Consider the following 18,825-nt stretch of genomic DNA (forward strand, 5'->3'; position numbering starts at 1 on the left):
CGCGACGGGCGCTGAGGGTGGGGGTGATCCCCCGGACCGCCGCCGCGCTCCCAGAAAGGGGACAGAACAAGAGGCAAAAAACAAAAAAAACAAAAGCCTACGGCACCCGGTATTCCCGGGCGGGCTCCCATCCAAGTACTAACCAGGCCCCACCCTGCTTAGCTTCGGAGATCAGACGAGACCGGGCGCGTTCAGGCCGGCTTGGCCGGAGACGGTGGAGGGCGCCCCTGCCCCGCTCAAGAAGCCGAGCCTCTCTGCGCTTCCCCTCGCCGGCCGGGTCCGGCGGGCTCCGCGGGACTGGGGAGAGGGGCGGGGCGGCGTGGGGGGCTGTCCACACACACACACACACACACGCGTGCGCGCGCGCGCGAGATGGGCCTCCACGGGTGGACCCGCCAAGGTGGAGACCTTCCAGCCCCCCTCCTCTCCTCGCCTCGCCTCCTTCACCTACCCGCCCCCCACCCCCAGCGCGCCGCCGCTGCTGACTGCGCACGCGCGCGCGGGGCGCTCGACCTTTGCCCCCAGCCAGGGGCCGCCCTCCCCCACAAACCCTTTCAGCTGTGCCCCCCGCCCTGTGCGTGGGCTGCCGCCTATTCCCCAGGGCCAGGGCTGGGGCACAGCGCATGGGGGAGGGGAGCGAGTGTAGGGGCGTCTCTCGGGATGTGTCCCATGGGTGGGGTGGGGTGGGGTGGGGTGGGGTGGGGTGGGGTGGTTTGGGGGGCTCTGAAGAAATCAATCCCCTCCGTCTCCTCCCTCTGGAAAACCCCCAAGCCCTTGGAGAACTGCGGGCACCGCTACCGTGGGGGCCGGACCCTGCTCTGTGTCCTTCTCTGGCCCGGTCCAAGGGGCCTGGGCCTGGCCCGGGGTGGATTGGACCCCAACCACCCCGGGGTGTGGACTTGCTAAAAATGGGCGATGAGCTATTGGATTCGAGCTTCATCTGGGTCATTTCACTAATGAATGCACCGAAAAGAGTTTCCTAATACATCTGTGAGGGTGGCAACTGAAAGAGAAATTTAAAGCTGACAGAATAGGCGAGGAAAGGCACAGGAGATTTCCAAACCCAGTAAGGAAGCCTTTCCCGAAATGGAAGAAAGAAAGGAGCAAATGAAAACACCGGTAGCCCGCCGGGGTCAGAGTCTGCTCCTTAGAGAAAGTACCCTGACCAGGTTCACCCGTGGGTGGGTGGCGAGCTAGCGGCATTCAGAAGAGCGAGGCCCACAGTCTGTGCAGAAGACACCTGCACTCGGGCGTGTGTGGCGGCTCGATTCACAAGCAGCTCAGATGTTAAACCAAGGAGAAGCCAGGGAGTTCCCAACGCCCCAGGTGTCCTCAGCCCACGACTGGCTGCTGTGAAAATGCGAAGCCCGGGTCCCGGTCTCAGAGCAGGACAACCAGGAGGTGTGATGTACACCCCGGGGTTCCCAGGAGGATCAGGCTGAAGCTTGGACTTGGCCTCAAAGTGTCCCCTCGCCTGGCCACCCCCTTCCCCTTCCTGCTCCTCTACTCCTGGTGCCCCTCCACCCAGGGGCCAGACCTTAAACAGTCACCCGCAAGAGAATCCTGGTCCCAAAGAAGCCTTCTGGGGGACCCGTGCTGAGAGAGGTTGTGGGCATGGCCCGCTGGGGCTCTGCCCGACCCAGGGCTGGGAGATGCAACCTCCCAGCTCTGGGTCCCTGCAGGAAGTGTCGGCAAGAACAGGGCCAGTCCTCCAAAGGCCCAGGTGCAGGGAGCCCAGGCCAAGCAGCCTGTGGAAGAAGCCACATGCCGTGCCACCCCGGGAACACGACTGTAGGTCACGGCCCCTGCCACCACCTCCTTCTCCTCCTCCTCCTCCTCCTCCTCCTCCTCCTCCTCTCCCCGACATGGAGCAGGGCTCAGAGACACCTCAGACGCTGCTAGCAAAGTCCAAAGGGCATCGGTTGCTCCTCCAAAGCGCACCCCCGACCCCCAGCAGGCCGCGTTGTCCAGCCAGCCCCTGGGCCTCCCCGGGGTGCCCGGCACAAAAGTGCAGACACCCACCTGACTGGCAATATCAGCTTGAGGACGTTTCTGCCACTCTAAGGACCCGCAGGCCAGCTGGGCCTCCGGGCAGGACAGAGAGCCCCGGAATCCGACGCGGAGAGCTGGGTGTACGTCCCCACCAGGAGGCGGTCCCCACCTCCACGGCTCTCCCCTTGCGGGGAGCGGCAGCCGCAGGGCCTCAGAGAAGACACCAGGCTGGGCCCCCGCGGCACAGTGGGGGCACGTGCCCCGCGCGCGACTTAGCGAGGGCTGCGCGAGACTGCTGCGGCCGCCCTGCTGCCGGGTTCCTGGAGGGCTTCCTGGAAGCAGCGTCCACACCAAGCCCTTGGAAGGCCCAGGCGACGGAGGAGCCCGTCAGGCAGGGGCCGAGGTGGGGAGGAGCGAGTCAGGCAGGGGCCAAGGTGATGGGCCGGGCGGGGAGGAGCGTGTCACGCAGGGGCAGAGGACGGTGACAGGCCGGGGGCGGGAAGGAGCCGGTCAGGCAGGGGACCAGGACAGTGACGGGCCTGGCGGGGGAGGAGCGCCTCAGGCTGGGGCAGAGGAGACTGGGCTGGGTAGGGGTCAGGGTTACAGTTAGGGCGCCATTCACAATCGCAAAGATGTGGAAGCGCCCCGAGTGCCCATCGATCCACGGGTGCATTAATGAAATGTGGCGCGTGGACACCACGGAGTGCCGTTCAGCTATGAGGAACAGCGGTGAGAGGGGAGGGCACCTCTCGTGTTCTCCCGGCCAGAGCTGGAACCCGTTCCAGTAAGCCAAGTGTCCCAAGAACGGACACAAGAGCGCCACGTGCGCGCGCTCGCCAGCAGATTGGTAGGAACCGATGGACACCTAAGTGGACACAGAGGAATCGCCTTCATCGGGTGGGTGTCGGGCGGGCGTGGGGAGGGGATGGGCGTGCACATCCATTAGGAATGGGGTGGGTGCGCACCAACCGGGGCATGGGCGCACTTGAAGCTCTGACCCGAGGGGGGAGGCGGGGACAGGGCGATGCAGCTGACCTTAACATTGGTACCCCCACCATACGCTGGGAGAAAATGAGAAATAAATGAATCAGAAAACGGGGGGGAGGGGGGCACGGGCAATACATGTCACCTCAATACGTGGACTCCCATGATCTGCTCGGAAAGAGAGAGAAAAGGAAATGTAATCATAGAGATAAGAGACACCTTTTCAGAAAATGAATCCGAAAAGAAAAGTAAAATGAGGCCTGTGGAGCAGGTCTGCGTGTGACTCCGGATCCCCCAACATCCAGTGCCACCACCAAAGATTCCTACGTGTAGCCCGTAGAACCCCAAAAGCAACGGGACGAGTTCTGGTCACATACTCGCTCAAAATGACGTCCTGGAATTCTCCTGGAACTCCCTCCCCTCTCAGCCTCTCAAGGTTTCCTCCAGCGTGTCGGTTCCCACAGACCAGACCTTTGGTCTGACACCTGACAGTCCAGATGCCACGCATGCTGCCGCGTGGCGGCGGTGTCACGGCTCGGGACAAGAGGAGGCCCCACGGTGCGGGCTGGGGCGCCAGGCACCGCGACGGGCGCTGAGGGTGGGGGTGATCCCCCGGACCGCCGCCGCGCTCCCAGAAAGGGGACAGAACAAGAGGCAAAAAACAAAAAAAACAAAAGCCTACGGCGCCCGGTATTCCCGGGCGGTCTCCCATCCAAGTACTAACCAGGCCCGACCCTGCTTAGCTTCGGAGATCAGACGAGACCGGGCGCGTTCAGGCCGGCTTGGCCGGAGGCGGTGGAGGGCGCCCCTGCCCCGCTCAAGAAGCCGAGCCTCTCTGCGCTTCCCCTCGCCGGCCGGGTCCGGCGGGCAACGCGGGACTGGGGAGAGGGGCGGGGCGGCGTGGGGGGCTGTCCACACACACACACACACACACACACACACACGCGCGCGCGCGCGCGAGATGGGCCTCCACGGGTGGACCCGCCAAGGTGGAGACCTTCCAGCCCCCCTCCTCTCCTCGCCTCGCCTCCTTCACCTACCCGCCCCCCACCCCCAGCGCGCCGCCGCTGCTGACTGCGCAGGCGCGCGCGGGGCGCTCGACCTTTGCCCCCAGCCAGGGGCCGCCCTCCCCCACAAACCCTTTCAGCTGTGCCCCCCGCCCTGTGCGTGGGCTGCCGCCTATTCCCCAGGGCCAGGACTGGGGCACAGCGCATGGGGGAGGGGAGCGAGTGTAGGGGCGTCTCTCGGGATGTGTCCCATGGGTGGGGTGGGGTGGGGTGGGGTGGTTTGGGGGGCTCTGAAGAAATCAATCCCCTCCGTCTCCTCCCTCTGGAAAACCCCCAAGCCCTTGGAGAACTGCGGGCACCGCTACCGTGGGGGCCGGACCCTGCTCTGTGTCCTTCTCTGGCCCGGTCCAAGGGGCCTGGGCCTGGCCCGGGGTGGATCGGACCCCAACCACCCCGGGGTGTGGACTTGCTAAAAATGGGCGATGAGCTATTGGATTCGAGCTTCATCTGGGTCATTTCACTAATGAATGCACCGAAAAGAGTTTCCTAATACATCTGTGAGGGTGGCAACTGAAAGAGAAATTTAAAGCTGACAGAATAGGCGAGGAAAGGCACAGGAGATTTCCAAACCCAGTAAGGAAGCCTTTCCCGAAATGGAAGAAAGAAAGGAGCAAATGAAAACACCGGTAGCCCGCCGGGGTCAGAGTCTGCTCCTTAGAGAAAGTACCCTGACCAGGTTCACCCGTGGGTGGGTGGCGAGCTAGCGGCATTCAGAAGAGCGAGGCCCACAGTCTGTGCAGAAGACACCTGCACTCGGGCGTGTGTGGCGGCTCGATTCACAAGCAGCTCAGATGTTAAACCAAGGAGAAGCCAGGGAGTTCCCAACGCCCCAGGTGTCCTCAGCCCACGACTGGCTGCTGTGAAAATGCGAAGCCCGGGTCCCGGTCTCAGAGCAGGACAACCAGGAGGTGTGATGTACACCCCGGGGTTCCCAGGAGGATCAGGCTGAAGCTTGGACTTGGCCTCAAAGTGTCCCCTCGCCTGGCCACCCCCTTCCCCTTCCTGCTCCTCTACTCCTGGTGCCCCTCCACCCAGGGGCCAGACCTTAAACAGTCACCCGCAAGAGAATCCTGGTCCCAAAGAAGCCTTCTGGGGGACCCGTGCTGAGAGAGGTTGTGGGCATGGCCCGCTGGGGCTCTGCCCGACCCAGGGCTGGGAGATGCAACCTCCCAGCTCTGGGTCCCTGCAGGAAGTGTCGGCAAGAACAGGGCCAGTCCTCCAAAGGCCCAGGTGCAGGGAGCCCAGGCCAAGCAGCCTGTGGAAGAAGCCACGTGCCGTGCCACCCCGGGAACACGACTGTAGGTCACGGCCCCTGCCACCACCTCCTTCTCCTCCTCCTCCTCCTCCTCCTCCTCCTCCTCTCCCCGACATGGAGCAGGGCTCAGAGACACCTCAGACGCTGCTAGCAAAGTCCAAAGGGCATCGGTTGCTCCTCCAAAGCGCACCCCCGACCCCCAGCAGGCCGCGTTGTCCAGCCAGCCCCTGGGCCTCCCCGGGGTGCCCGGCACAAAAGTGCAGACACCCACCTGACTGGCAATATCAGCTTGAGGACGTTTCTGCCACTCTAAGGACCCGCAGGCCAGCTGGGCCTCCGGGCAGGACAGAGAGCCCCGGAATCCGACGCGGAGAGCTGGGTGTACGTCCCCACCAGGAGGCGGTCCCCACCTCCACGGCTCTCCCCTTGCGGGGAGCGGCAGCCGCAGGGCCTCAGAGAAGACACCAGGCTGGGCCCCCGCGGCACAGTGGGGGCACGTGCCCCGCGCGCGACTTAGCGAGGGCTGCGCGAGACTGCTGCGGCCGCCCTGCTGCCGGGTTCCTGGAGGGCTTCCTGGAAGCAGCGTCCACACCAAGCCCTTGGAAGGCCCAGGCGACGGAGGAGCCCGTCAGGCAGGGGCCGAGGTGGGGAGGAGCGAGTCAGGCAGGGGCCAAGGTGATGGGCCGGGCGGGGAGGAGCGTGTCACGCAGGGGCAGAGGACGGTGACAGGCCGGGCGGGAAGGAGCCGGTCAGGCAGGGGACCAGGACAGTGACGGGCCTGGCGGGGGAGGAGCGCCTCAGGCTGGGGCAGAGGAGACTGGGCTGGGTAGGGGTCAGGGTTACAGTTAGGGCGCCATTCACAATCGCAAAGATGTGGAAGCGCCCCGAGTGCCCATCGATCCACGGGTGCATTAATGAAATGTGGCGCGTGGACACCACGGAGTGCCGTTCAGCTATGAGGAACAGCGGTGAGAGGGGAGGGCACCTCTCGTGTTCTCCCGGCCAGAGCTGGAACCCGTTCCAGTAAGCCAAGTGTCCCAAGAACGGACACAAGAGCGCCACGTGCGCGCGCTCGCCGGCAGATTGGTAGGAACCGATGGACACCTAAGTGGACACAGAGGAATCGCCTTCATCGGGTGGGTGTCGGGCGGGCGTGGGGAGGGGATGGGCGTGCACATCCATTAGGAATGGGGTGGGTGCGCACCAACCGGGGCATGGGCGCACTTGAAGCTCTGACCCGAGGGGGGAGGCGGGGACAGGGCGATGCAGCTGACCTTAACATTGGTACCCCCACCATACGCTGGGAGAAAATGAGAAATAAATGAATCAGAAAACGGGGGGGAGGGGGGCACGGGCAATACATGTCACCTCAATACGTGGACTCCCATGATCTGCTCGGAAAGAGAGAGAAAAGGAAATGTAATCATAGAGATAAGAGACACCTTTTCAGAAAATGAATCCGAAAAGAAAAGTAAAATGAGGCCTGTGGAGCAGGTCTGCGTGTGACTCCGGATCCCCCAACATCCAGTGCCACCACCAAAGATTCCTACGTGTAGCCCGTAGAACCCCAAAAGCAACGGGACGAGTTCTGGTCACATACTCGCTCAAAATGACGTCCTGGAATTCTCCTGGAACTCCCTCCCCTCTCAGCCTCTCAAGGTTTCCTCCAGCGTGTCGGTTCCCACAGACCAGACCTTTGGTCTGACACCTGACAGTCCAGATGCCACGCATGCTGCCGCGTGGCGGCGGTGTCACGGCTCGGGACAAGAGGAGGCCCCACGGTGCGGGCTGGGGCGCCAGGCACCGCGACGGGCGCTGAGGGTGGGGGTGATCCCCCGGACCGCCGCCGCGCTCCCAGAAAGGGGACAGAACAAGAGGCAAAAAACAAAAAAAACAAAAGCCTACGGCGCCCGGTATTCCCGGGCGGTCTCCCATCCAAGTACTAACCAGGCCCGACCCTGCTTAGCTTCGGAGATCAGACGAGACCGGGCGCGTTCAGGCCGGCTTGGCCGGAGACGGTGGAGGGCGCCCCTGCCCCGCTCAAGAAGCCGAGCCTCTCTGCGCTTCCCCTCGCCGGCCGGGTCCGGCGGGCAACGCGGGACTGGGGAGAGGGGCGGGGCGGCGTGGGGGGCTGTCCACACACACACACACACACACACACACGCGCGCGCGCGCGCGAGATGGGCCTCCACGGGTGGACCCGCCAAGGTGGAGACCTTCCAGCCCCCCTCCTCTCCTCGCCTCGCCTCCTTCACCTACCCGCCCCCCACCCCCAGCGCGCCGCCGCTGCTGACTGCGCACGCGCGCGCGGGGCGCTCGACCTTTGCCCCCAGCCAGGGGCCGCCCTCCCCCACAAACCCTTTCAGCTGTGCCCCCCGCCCTGTGCGTGGGCTGCCGCCTATTCCCCAGGGCCAGGACTGGGGCACAGCGCATGGGGGAGGGGAGCGAGTGTAGGGGCGTCTCTCGGGATGTGTCCCATGGGTGGGGTGGGGTGGGGTGGGGTGGTTTGGGGGGCTCTGAAGAAATCAATCCCCTCCGTCTCCTCCCTCTGGAAAACCCCCAAGCCCTTGGAGAACTGCGGGCACCGCTACCGTGGGGGCCGGACCCTGCTCTGTGTCCTTCTCTGGCCCGGTCCAAGGGGCCTGGGCCTGGCCCGGGGTGGATTGGACCCCAACCACCCCGGGGTGTGGACTTGCTAAAAATGGGCGATGAGCTATTGGATTCGAGCTTCATCTGGGTCATTTCACTAATGAATGCACCGAAAAGAGTTTCCTAATACATCTGTGAGGGTGGCAACTGAAAGAGAAATTTAAAGCTGACAGAATAGGCGAGGAAAGGCACAGGAGATTTCCAAACCCAGTAAGGAAGCCTTTCCCGAAATGGAAGAAAGAAAGGAGCAAATGAAAACACCGGTAGCCCGCCGGGGTCAGAGTCTGCTCCTTAGAGAAAGTACCCTGACCAGGTTCACCCGTGGGTGGGTGGCGAGCTAGCGGCATTCAGAAGAGCGAGGCCCACAGTCTGTGCAGAAGACACCTGCACTCGGGCGTGTGTGGCGGCTCGATTCACAAGCAGCTCAGATGTTAAACCAAGGAGAAGCCAGGGAGTTCCCAACGCCCCAGGTGTCCTCAGCCCACGACTGGCTGCTGTGAAAATGCGAAGCCCGGGTCCCGGTCTCAGAGCAGGACAACCAGGAGGTGTGATGTACACCCCGGGGTTCCCAGGAGGATCAGGCTGAAGCTTGGACTTGGCCTCAAAGTGTCCCCTCGCCTGGCCACCCCCTTCCCCTTCCTGCTCCTCTACTCCTGGTGCCCCTCCACCCAGGGGCCAGACCTTAAACAGTCACCCGCAAGAGAATCCTGGTCCCAAAGAAGCCTTCTGGGGGACCCGTGCTGAGAGAGGTTGTGGGCATGGCCCGCTGGGGCTCTGCCCGACCCAGGGCTGGGAGATGCAACCTCCCAGCTCTGGGTCCCTGCAGGAAGTGTCGGCAAGAACAGGGCCAGTCCTCCAAAGGCCCAGGTGCAGGGAGCCCAGGCCAAGCAGCCTGTGGAAGAAGCCACATGCCGTGCCACCCCGGGAACACGACTGTAGGTCACGGCCCCTGCCACCACCTCCTTCTCCTCCTCCTCCTCCTCCTCCTCCTCCTCCTCCTCTCCCCGACATGGAGCAGGGCTCAGAGACACCTCAGACGCTGCTAGCAAAGTCCAAAGGGCATCGGTTGCTCCTCCAAAGCGCACCCCCGACCCCCAGCAGGCCGCGTTGTCCAGCCAGCCCCTGGGCCTCCCCGGGGTGCCCGGCACAAAAGTGCAGACACCCACCTGACTGGCAATATCAGCTTGAGGACGTTTCTGCCACTCTAAGGACCCGCAGGCCAGCTGGGCCTCCGGGCAGGACAGAGAGCCCCGGAATCCGACGCGGAGAGCTGGGTGTACGTCCCCACCAGGAGGCGGTCCCCACCTCCACGGCTCTCCCCTTGCGGGGAGCGGCAGCCGCAGGGCCTCAGAGAAGACACCAGGCTGGGCCCCCGCGGCACAGTGGGGGCACGTGCCCCGCGCGCGACTTAGCGAGGGCTGCGCGAGACTGCTGCGGCCGCCCTGCTGCCGGGTTCCTGGAGGGCTTCCTGGAAGCAGCGTCCACACCAAGCCCTTGGAAGGCCCAGGCGACGGAGGAGCCCGTCAGGCAGGGGCCGAGGTGGGGAGGAGCGAGTCAGGCAGGGGCCAAGGTGATGGGCCGGGCGGGGAGGAGCGTGTCACGCAGGGGCAGAGGACGGTGACAGGCCGGGGGCGGGAAGGAGCCGGTCAGGCAGGGGACCAGGACAGTGACGGGCCTGGCGGGGGAGGAGCGCCTCAGGCTGGGGCAGAGGAGACTGGGCTGGGTAGGGGTCAGGGTTACAGTTAGGGCGCCATTCACAATCGCAAAGATGTGGAAGCGCCCCGAGTGCCCATCGATCCACGGGTGCATTAATGAAATGTGGCGCGTGGACACCACGGAGTGCCGTTCAGCTATGAGGAACAGCGGTGAGAGGGGAGGGCACCTCTCGTGTTCTCCCGGCCAGAGCTGGAACCCGTTCCAGTAAGCCAAGTGTCCCAAGAACGGACACAAGAGCGCCACGTGCGCGCGCTCGCCAGCAGATTGGTAGGAACCGATGGACACCTAAGTGGACACAGAGGAATCGCCTTCATCGGGTGGGTGTCGGGCGGGCGTGGGGAGGGGATGGGCGTGCACATCCATTAGGAATGGGGTGGGTGCGCACCAACCGGGGCATGGGCGCACTTGAAGCTCTGACCCGAGGGGGGAGGCGGGGACAGGGCGATGCAGCTGACCTTAACATTGGTACCCCCACCATACGCTGGGAGAAAATGAGAAATAAATGAATCAGAAAACGGGGGGGAGGGGGGCACGGGCAATACATGTCACCTCAATACGTGGACTCCCATGATCTGCTCGGAAAGAGAGAGAAAAGGAAATGTAATCATAGAGATAAGAGACACCTTTTCAGAAAATGAATCCGAAAAGAAAAGTAAAATGAGGCCTGTGGAGCAGGTCTGCGTGTGACTCCGGATCCCCCAACATCCAGTGCCACCACCAAAGATTCCTACGTGTAGCCCGTAGAACCCCAAAAGCAACGGGACGAGTTCTGGTCACATACTCGCTCAAAATGACGTCCTGGAATTCTCCTGGAACTCCCTCCCCTCTCAGCCTCTCAAGGTTTCCTCCAGCGTGTCGGTTCCCACAGACCAGACCTTTGGTCTGACACCTGACAGTCCAGATGCCACGCATGCTGCCGCGTGGCGGCGGTGTCACGGCTCGGGACAAGAGGAGGCCCCACGGTGCGGGCTGGGGCGCCAGGCACCGCGACGGGCGCTGAGGGTGGGGGTGATCCCCCGGACCGCCGCCGCGCTCCCAGAAAGGGGACAGAACAAGAGGCAAAAAACAAAAAAAACAAAAGCCTACGGCGCCCGGTATTCCCGGGCGGTCTCCCATCCAAGTACTAACCAGGCCCGACCCTGCTTAGCTTCGGAGATCAGACGAGACCGGGCGCGTTCAGGCCGGCTTGGCCGGAGGCGGTGGAGGGCGCCCCTGCCCCGCTCAAGAAGCCGAGCCTCTCTGCGCTTCCCCTCGCCGGCCGGGTCCGGCGGGCAACGCGGGACTGGGGAGAGGGGCGGGGCGGCGTGGGGGGCTGTCCACACACACACACACACACACACACACACGCGCGCGCGCGCGCGCGCGCGAGATGGGCCTCCACGGGTGGACCCGCCAAGGTGGAGACCTTCCAGCCCCCCTCCTCTCCTCGCCTCGCCTCCTTCACCTACCCGCCCCCCACCCCCAGCGCGCCGCCGCTGCTGACTGCGCACGCGCGCGCGGGGCGCTCGACCTTTGCCCCCAGCCAGGGGCCGCCCTCCCCCACAAACCCTTTCAGCTGTGCCCCCCGCCCTGTGCGTGGGCTGCCGCCTATTCCCCAGGGCCAGGGTGGGGCACAGCGCATGGGGGAGGGGAGCGAGTGTAGGGGCGTCTCTCGGGATGTGTCCCATGGGTGGGGTGGGGTGGGGTGGGGTGGTTTGGGGGGCTCTGAAGAAATCAATCCCCTCCGTCTCCTCCCTCTGGAAAACCCCCAAGCCCTTGGAGAACTGCGGGCACCGCTACCGTGGGGGCCGGACCCTGCTCTGTGTCCTTCTCTGGCCCGGTCCAAGGGGCCTGGGCCTGGCCCGGGGTGGATCGGACCCCAACCACCCCGGGGTGTGGACTTGCTAAAAATCGGCGATGAGCTATTGGATTCGAGCTTCATCTGGGTCATTTCACTAATGAATGCACCGAAAAGAGTTTCCTAATACATCTGTGAGGGTGGCAACTGAAAGAGAAATTTAAAGCTGACAGAATAGGCGAGGAAAGGCACAGGAGATTTCCAAACCCAGTAAGGAAGCCTTTCCCGAAATGGAAGAAAGAAAGGAGCAAACGAAAACACCGGTAGCCCGCCGGGGTCAGAGTCTGCTCCTTAGAGAAAGTACCCTGACCAGGTTCACCCGTGGGTGGGTGGCGAGCTAGCGGCATTCAGAAGAGCGAGGCCCGCAGTCTGTGCGGAAGACACCTGCACTCGGGCGTGTGTGGCGGCACGATTCACAAGCAGCTCAGATGTTAAACCAAGGAGAAGCCAGGGAGTTCCCGACGCCCCAGGTGTCCTCAGCCCACGACTGGCTGCTGTGAAAATGCGAAGCCCGGGTCCCGGTCTCAGAGCAGTTCAACCAGGAGGTGTGATGTACACCCCGGGGTTCCCAGGAGGATCAGGCTGAAGCTTGGACTTGGCCTCAAAGTGTCCCCTCGCCTGGCCACCCCCTTCCCCTTCCTGCTCCTCTACTCCTGGTGCCCCTCCACCCAGGGGCCAGACCTTAAACAGTCACCCGCAAGAGAATCCTGGTCCCAAAGAAGCCTTCTGGGGGACCCGTGCTGAGAGAGGTTGTGGGCATGGCCCGCTGGGGCTCTGCCCGACCCAGGGCTGGGAGATGCAACCTCCCAGCTCTGGGTCCCTGCAGGAAGTGTCGGCAAGAACAGGGCCAGTCCTCCAAAGGCCCAGGTGCAGGGAGCCCAGGCCAAGCAGCCTGTGGAAGAAGCCACATGCCGTGCCACCCCGGGAACACGACTGTAGGTCACGGCCCCTGCCACCTCCTCCTCCTCCTCCTCCTCCTCTCCCCGACATGGAGCAGGGCTCAGAGACACCTCAGACGCTGCTAGCAAAGTCCAAAGGGCATCGGTTGCTCCTCCAAAGCGCACCCCCGACCCCCAGCAGGCCGCGTTGTCCAGCCAGCCCCTGGGCCTCCCCGGGGTGCCCGGCACAAAAGTGCAGACACCCACCTGACTGGCAATATCAGCTTGAGGACGTTTCTGCCACTCTAAGGACCCGCAGGCCAGCTGGGCCTCCGGGCAGGACAGAGAGCCCCGGAATCCGACGCGGAGAGCTGGGTGTACGTCCCCACCAGGAGGCGGTCCCCACCTCCACGGCTCTCCCCTCGCGGGGAGCGGCAGCCAGCCGCAGGGCCTCAGAGAAGACACCAGGCTGGGCCCCCGCGGCACAGTGGGGGCACGTGCCCCGCGCGCGACTTAGCGAGGGCTGCGCGAGACTGCTGCGGCCGCCCTGTTGCCGGGTTCCTGGAGGGCTTCCTGGAAGCAGCGTCCACACCAAGCCCTTGGAAGGCCCAGGCGACGGAGGAGCCCGTCAGGCAGGGGCCGAGGTGGGGAGGAGCGAGTCAGGCAGGGGCCAAGGTGATGGGCCGGGCGGGGAGGAGCGTGTCACGCAGGGGCAGAGGACGGTGACAGGCCGGGGGCGGGAAGGAGCCGGTCAGGCAGGGGACCAGGACAGTGACGGGCCTGGCGGGGGAGGAGCGCCTCAGGCTGGGGCAGAGGAGACTGGGCTGGGTAGGGGTCAGGGTTACAGTTAGGGCGCCATTCACAATCGCAAAGATGTGGAAGCGCCCCGAGTGCCCATCGATCCACGGGTGCATCAATGAAATGTGGCGCGTGGACACCACGGAGTGCCGTTCAGCTATGAGGAACAGCGGTGAGAGGGCACCTCTCGTGTTCTCCCGGCCAGAGCTGGAACCCGTTCCAGTAAGCCAAGTGTCCCAAGAACGGACACAAGAGCGCCACGTGCGCGCGCTCGCCAGCAGATTGGTAGGAACCGATGGACACCTAAGTGGACACAGAGGAATCGCCTTCATCGGGTGGGTGTCGGGCGGGCGTGGGGAGGGGATGGGCGTGCACATCCATTAGGAATGGGGTGGGTGCGCACCAACCGGGGCATGGGCGCACTTGAAGCTCTGACCCGAGGGGGGAGGCGGGGACAGGGCGATGCAGCTGACCTTAACATTGGTACCCCCACCATACGCTGGGAGAAAATGAGAAATAAATGAATCAGAAAACGGGGGGGAGGGGGGCACGGGCAATACATGTCACCTCAATACGTGGACTCCCATGATCTGCTCGGAAAGAGAGAGAAAAGGAAATGTAATCATAGAGATAAGAGACACCTTTTCAGAAAATGAATCCGAAAAGAAAAGTAAAATGAGGCCTGTGGAGCAGGTCTGCGTGTGACTCCGGATCCCCCAACATCCAGTGCCACCACCAAAGATTCCTACGTGTAGCCCGTAGAACCCCAAAAGCAACGGGACGAGTTCTGGTCACATACTCGCTCAAAATGACGTCCTGGAATTCTCCTGGAACTCCCTCCCCTCTCAGCCTCTCAAGGTTTCCTCCAGCGTGTCGGTTCCCACAGACCAGACCTTTGGTCTGACACCTGACAGTCCAGATGCCACGCATGCTGCCGCGTGGCGGCGGTGTCACGGCTCGGGACAAGAGGAGGCCCCACGGTGCGGGCTGGGGCGCCAGGCACCGCGACGGGCGCTGAGGGTGGGGGTGATCCCCCGGACCGCCGCCGCGCTCCCAGAAAGGGGACAGAACAAGAGGCAAAAAACAAAAAAAACAAAAGCCTACGGCGCCCGGTATTCCCGGGCGGTCTCCCATCCAAGTACTAACCAGGCCCGACCCTGCTTAGCTTCGGAGATCAGACGAGACCGGGCGCGTTCAGGCCGGCTTGGCCGGAGACGGTGGAGGGCGCCCCTGCCCCGCTCAAGAAGCCGAGCCTCTCTGCGCTTCCCCTCGCCGGCCGGGTCCGGCGGGCAACGCGGGACTGGGGAGAGGGGCGGGGCGGCGTGGGGGGCTGTCCACACACACACACACACACACACACACGCGCGCGCGCGCGCGAGATGGGCCTCCACGGGTGGACCCGCCAAGGTGGAGACCTTCCAGCCCCCCTCCTCTCCTCGCCTCGCCTCCTTCACCTACCCGCCCCCCACCCCCAGCGCGCCGCCGCTGCTGACTGCGCACGCGCGCGCGGGGCGCTCGACCTTTGCCCCCAGCCAGGGGCCGCCCTCCCCCACAAACCCTTTCAGCTGTGCCCCCCGCCCTGTGCGTGGGCTGCCGCCTATTCCCCAGGGCCAGGACTGGGGCACAGCGCATGGGGGAGGGGAGCGAGTGTAGGGGCGTCTCTCGGGATGTGTCCCATGGGTGGGGTGGGGTGGGGTGGGGTGGTTTGGGGGGCTCTGAAGAAATCAATCCCCTCCGTCTCCTCCCTCTGGAAAACCCCCAAGCCCTTGGAGAACTGCGGGCACCGCTACCGTGGGGGCCGGACCCTGCTCTGTGTCCTTCTCTGGCCCGGTCCAAGGGGCCTGGGCCTGGCCCGGGGTGGATTGGACCCCAACCACCCCGGGGTGTGGACTTGCTAAAAATGGGCGATGAGCTATTGGATTCGAGCTTCATCTGGGTCATTTCACTAATGAATGCACCGAAAAGAGTTTCCTAATACATCTGTGAGGGTGGCAACTGAAAGAGAAATTTAAAGCTGACAGAATAGGCGAGGAAAGGCACAGGAGATTTCCAAACCCAGTAAGGAAGCCTTTCCCGAAATGGAAGAAAGAAAGGAGCAAATGAAAACACCGGTAGCCCGCCGGGGTCAGAGTCTGCTCCTTAGAGAAAGTACCCTGACCAGGTTCACCCGTGGGTGGGTGGCGAGCGAGCGGCATTCAGAAGAGCGAGGCCCACAGTCTGTGCAGAAGACACCTGCACTCGGGCGTGTGTGGCGGCTCGATTCACAAGCAGCTCAGATGTTAAACCAAGGAGAAGCCAGGGAGTTCCCAACGCCCCAGGTGTCCTCAGCCCACGACTGGCTGCTGTGAAAATGCGAAGCCCGGGTCCCGGTCTCAGAGCAGGACAACCAGGAGGTGTGATGTACACCCCGGGGTTCCCAGGAGGATCAGGCTGAAGCTTGGACTTGGCCTCAAAGTGTCCCCTCGCCTGGCCACCCCCTTCCCCTTCCTGCTCCTCTACTCCTGGTGCCCCTCCACCCAGGGGCCAGACCTTAAACAGTCACCCGCAAGAGAATCCTGGTCCCAAAGAAGCCTTCTGGGGGACCCGTGCTGAGAGAGGTTGTGGGCATGGCCCGCTGGGGCTCTGCCCGACCCAGGGCTGGGAGATGCAACCTCCCAGCTCTGGGTCCCTGCAGGAAGTGTCGGCAAGAACAGGGCCAGTCCTCCAAAGGCCCAGGTGCAGGGAGCCCAGGCCAAGCAGCCTGTGGAAGAAGCCACATGCCGTGCCACCCCGGGAACACGACTGTAGGTCACGGCCCCTGCCACCACCTCCTTCTCCTCCTCCTCCTCCTCCTCCTCCTCCTCCTCCTCTCCCCGACATGGAGCAGGGCTCAGAGACACCTCAGACGCTGCTAGCAAAGTCCAAAGGGCATCGGTTGCTCCTCCAAAGCGCACCCCCGACCCCCAGCAGGCCGCGTTGTCCAGCCAGCCCCTGGGCCTCCCCGGGGTGCCCGGCACAAAAGTGCAGACACCCACCTGACTGGCAATATCAGCTTGAGGACGTTTCTGCCACTCTAAGGACCCGCAGGCCAGCTGGGCCTCCGGGCAGGACAGAGAGCCCCGGAATCCGACGCGGAGAGCTGGGTGTACGTCCCCACCAGGAGGCGGTCCCCACCTCCACGGCTCTCCCCTTGCGGGGAGCGGCAGCCGCAGGGCCTCAGAGAAGACACCAGGCTGGGCCCCCGCGGCACAGTGGGGGCACGTGCCCCGCGCGCGACTTAGCGAGGGCTGCGCGAGACTGCTGCGGCCGCCCTGCTGCCGGGTTCCTGGAGGGCTTCCTGGAAGCAGCGTCCACACCAAGCCCTTGGAAGGCCCAGGCGACGGAGGAGCCCGTCAGGCAGGGGCCGAGGTGGGGAGGAGCGAGTCAGGCAGGGGCCAAGGTGATGGGCCGGGCGGGGAGGAGCGTGTCACGCAGGGGCAGAGGACGGTGACAGGCCGGGCGGGAAGGAGCCGGTCAGGCAGGGGACCAGGACAGTGACGGGCCTGGCGGGGGAGGAGCGCCTCAGGCTGGGGCAGAGGAGACTGGGCTGGGTAGGGGTCAGGGTTACAGTTAGGGCGCCATTCACAATCGCAAAGATGTGGAAGCGCCCCGAGTGCCCATCGATCCACGGGTGCATTAATGAAATGTGGCGCGTGGACACCACGGAGTGCCGTTCAGCTATGAGGAACAGCGGTGAGAGGGGAGGGCACCTCTCGTGTTCTCCCGGCCAGAGCTGGAACCCGTTCCAGTAAGCCAAGTGTCCCAAGAACGGACACAAGAGCGCCACGTGCGCGCGCTCGCCAGCAGATTGGTAGGAACCGATGGACACCTAAGTGGACACAGAGGAATCGCCTTCATCGGGTGGGTGTCGGGCGGGCGTGGGGAGGGGATGGGCGTGCACATCCATTAGGAATGGGGTGGGTGCGCACCAACCGGGGCATGGGCGCACTTGAAGCTCTGACCCGAGGGGGGAGGCGGGGACAGGGCGATGCAGCTGACCTTAACATTGGTACCCCCACCATACGCTGGGAGAAAATGAGAAATAAATGAATCAGAAAACGGGGGGGAGGGGGGCACGGGCAATACATGTCACCTCAATACGTGGACTCCCATGATCTGCTCGGAAAGAGAGAGAAAAGGAAATGTAATCATAGAGATAAGAGACACCTTTTCAGAAAATGAATCCGAAAAGAAAAGTAAAATGAGGCCTGTGGAGCAGGTCTGCGTGTGACTCCGGATCCCCCAACCTCCAGTGCCACCACCAAAGATTCCTACGTGTAGCCCGTAGAACCCCAAAAGCAACGGGACGAGTTCTGGTCACATACTCGCTCAAAATGACGTCCTGGAATTCTCCTGGAACTCCCTCCCCTCTCAGCCTCTCAAGGTTTCCTCCAGCGTGTCGGTTCCCACAGACCAGACCTTTGGTCTGACACCTGACAGTCCAGATGCCACGCATGCTGCCGCGTGGCGGCGGTGTCACGGCTCGGGACAAGAGGAGGCCCCACGGTGCGGGCTGGGGCGCCAGGCACCGCGACGGGCGCTGAGGGTGGGGGTGATCCCCCGGACCGCCGCCGCGCTCCCAGAAAGGGGACAGAACAAGAGGCAAAAAACAAAAAAAACAAAAGCCTACGGCGCCCGGTATTCCCGGGCGGTCTCCCATCCAAGTACTAACCAGGCCCGACCCTGCTTAGCTTCGGAGATCAGACGAGACCGGGCGCGTTCAGGCCGGCTTGGCCGGAGGCGGTGGAGGGCGCCCCTGCCCCGCTCAAGAAGCCGAGCCTCTCTGCGCTTCCCCTCGCCGGCCGGGTCCGGCGGGCAACGCGGGACTGGGGAGAGGGGCGGGGCGGCGTGGGGGGCTGTCCACACACACACACACACACACACACACACACGCGCGCGCGCGCGCGCGCGCGAGATGGGCCTCCACGGGTGGACACGCCAAGGTGGAGACCTTCCAGCCCCCCTCCTCTCCTCGCCTCGCCTCCTTCACCTACCCGCCCCCCACCCCCAGCGCGCCGCCGCTGCTGACTGCGCACGCGCGCGCGGGGCGCTCGACCTTTGCCCCCAGCCAGGGGCCGCCCTCCCCCACAAACCCTTTCAGCTGTGCCCCCCGCCCTGTGCGTGGGCTGCCGCCTATTCCCCAGGGCCAGGGTGGGGCACAGCGCATGGGGGAGGGGAGCGAGTGTAGGGGCGTCTCTCGGGATGTGTCCCATGGGTGGGGTGGGGTGGGGTGGGGTGGTTTGGGGGGCTCTGAAGAAATCAATCCCCTCCGTCTCCTCCCTCTGGAAAACCCCCAAGCCCTTGGAGAACTGCGGGCACCGCTACCGTGGGGGCCGGACCCTGCTCTGTGTCCTTCTCTGGCCCGGTCCAAGGGGCCTGGGCCTGGCCCGGGGTGGATCGGACCCCAACCACCCCGGGGTGTGGACTTGCTAAAAATCGGCGATGAGCTATTGGATTCGAGCTTCATCTGGGTCATTTCACTAATGAATGCACCGAAAAGAGTTTCCTAATACATCTGTGAGGGTGGCAACTGAAAGAGAAATTTAAAGCTGACAGAATAGGCGAGGAAAGGCACAGGAGATTTCCAAACCCAGTAAGGAAGCCTTTCTCGAAATGGAAGAAAGAAAGGAG

General features: G+C 63.9%; 6 pseudogenes; all 6 read right to left on the reverse strand.

Annotated features, from left to right (window-relative positions):
* Nucleotides 1-94: 94 nt before the first annotated feature.
* LOC142862890 (uncharacterized) lies at nt 95-213 on the reverse strand (annotated as a pseudogene).
* A 3,438-nt stretch (nt 214-3,651) lies between these two features.
* On the reverse strand, nt 3,652-3,770 carry LOC142862832 (uncharacterized; annotated as a pseudogene).
* A 3,426-nt stretch (nt 3,771-7,196) lies between these two features.
* LOC142862844 (uncharacterized) lies at nt 7,197-7,315 on the reverse strand (annotated as a pseudogene).
* Nucleotides 7,316-10,742: 3,427 nt separating this feature from the next.
* Nucleotides 10,743-10,861, reverse strand: LOC142862833 (uncharacterized; annotated as a pseudogene).
* A 3,412-nt stretch (nt 10,862-14,273) lies between these two features.
* Nucleotides 14,274-14,392, reverse strand: LOC142862845 (uncharacterized; annotated as a pseudogene).
* Nucleotides 14,393-17,817: 3,425 nt separating this feature from the next.
* On the reverse strand, nt 17,818-17,936 carry LOC142862834 (uncharacterized; annotated as a pseudogene).
* Between the last annotated feature and the right edge of the window lie 889 nt (nt 17,937-18,825).

Source organism: Microcebus murinus, chromosome 20 (genome assembly GCF_040939455.1).
Source record: "Microcebus murinus isolate Inina chromosome 20, M.murinus_Inina_mat1.0, whole genome shotgun sequence".
In the NCBI taxonomy this organism is placed as follows: Eukaryota; Metazoa; Chordata; class Mammalia; order Primates; family Cheirogaleidae; genus Microcebus; species Microcebus murinus.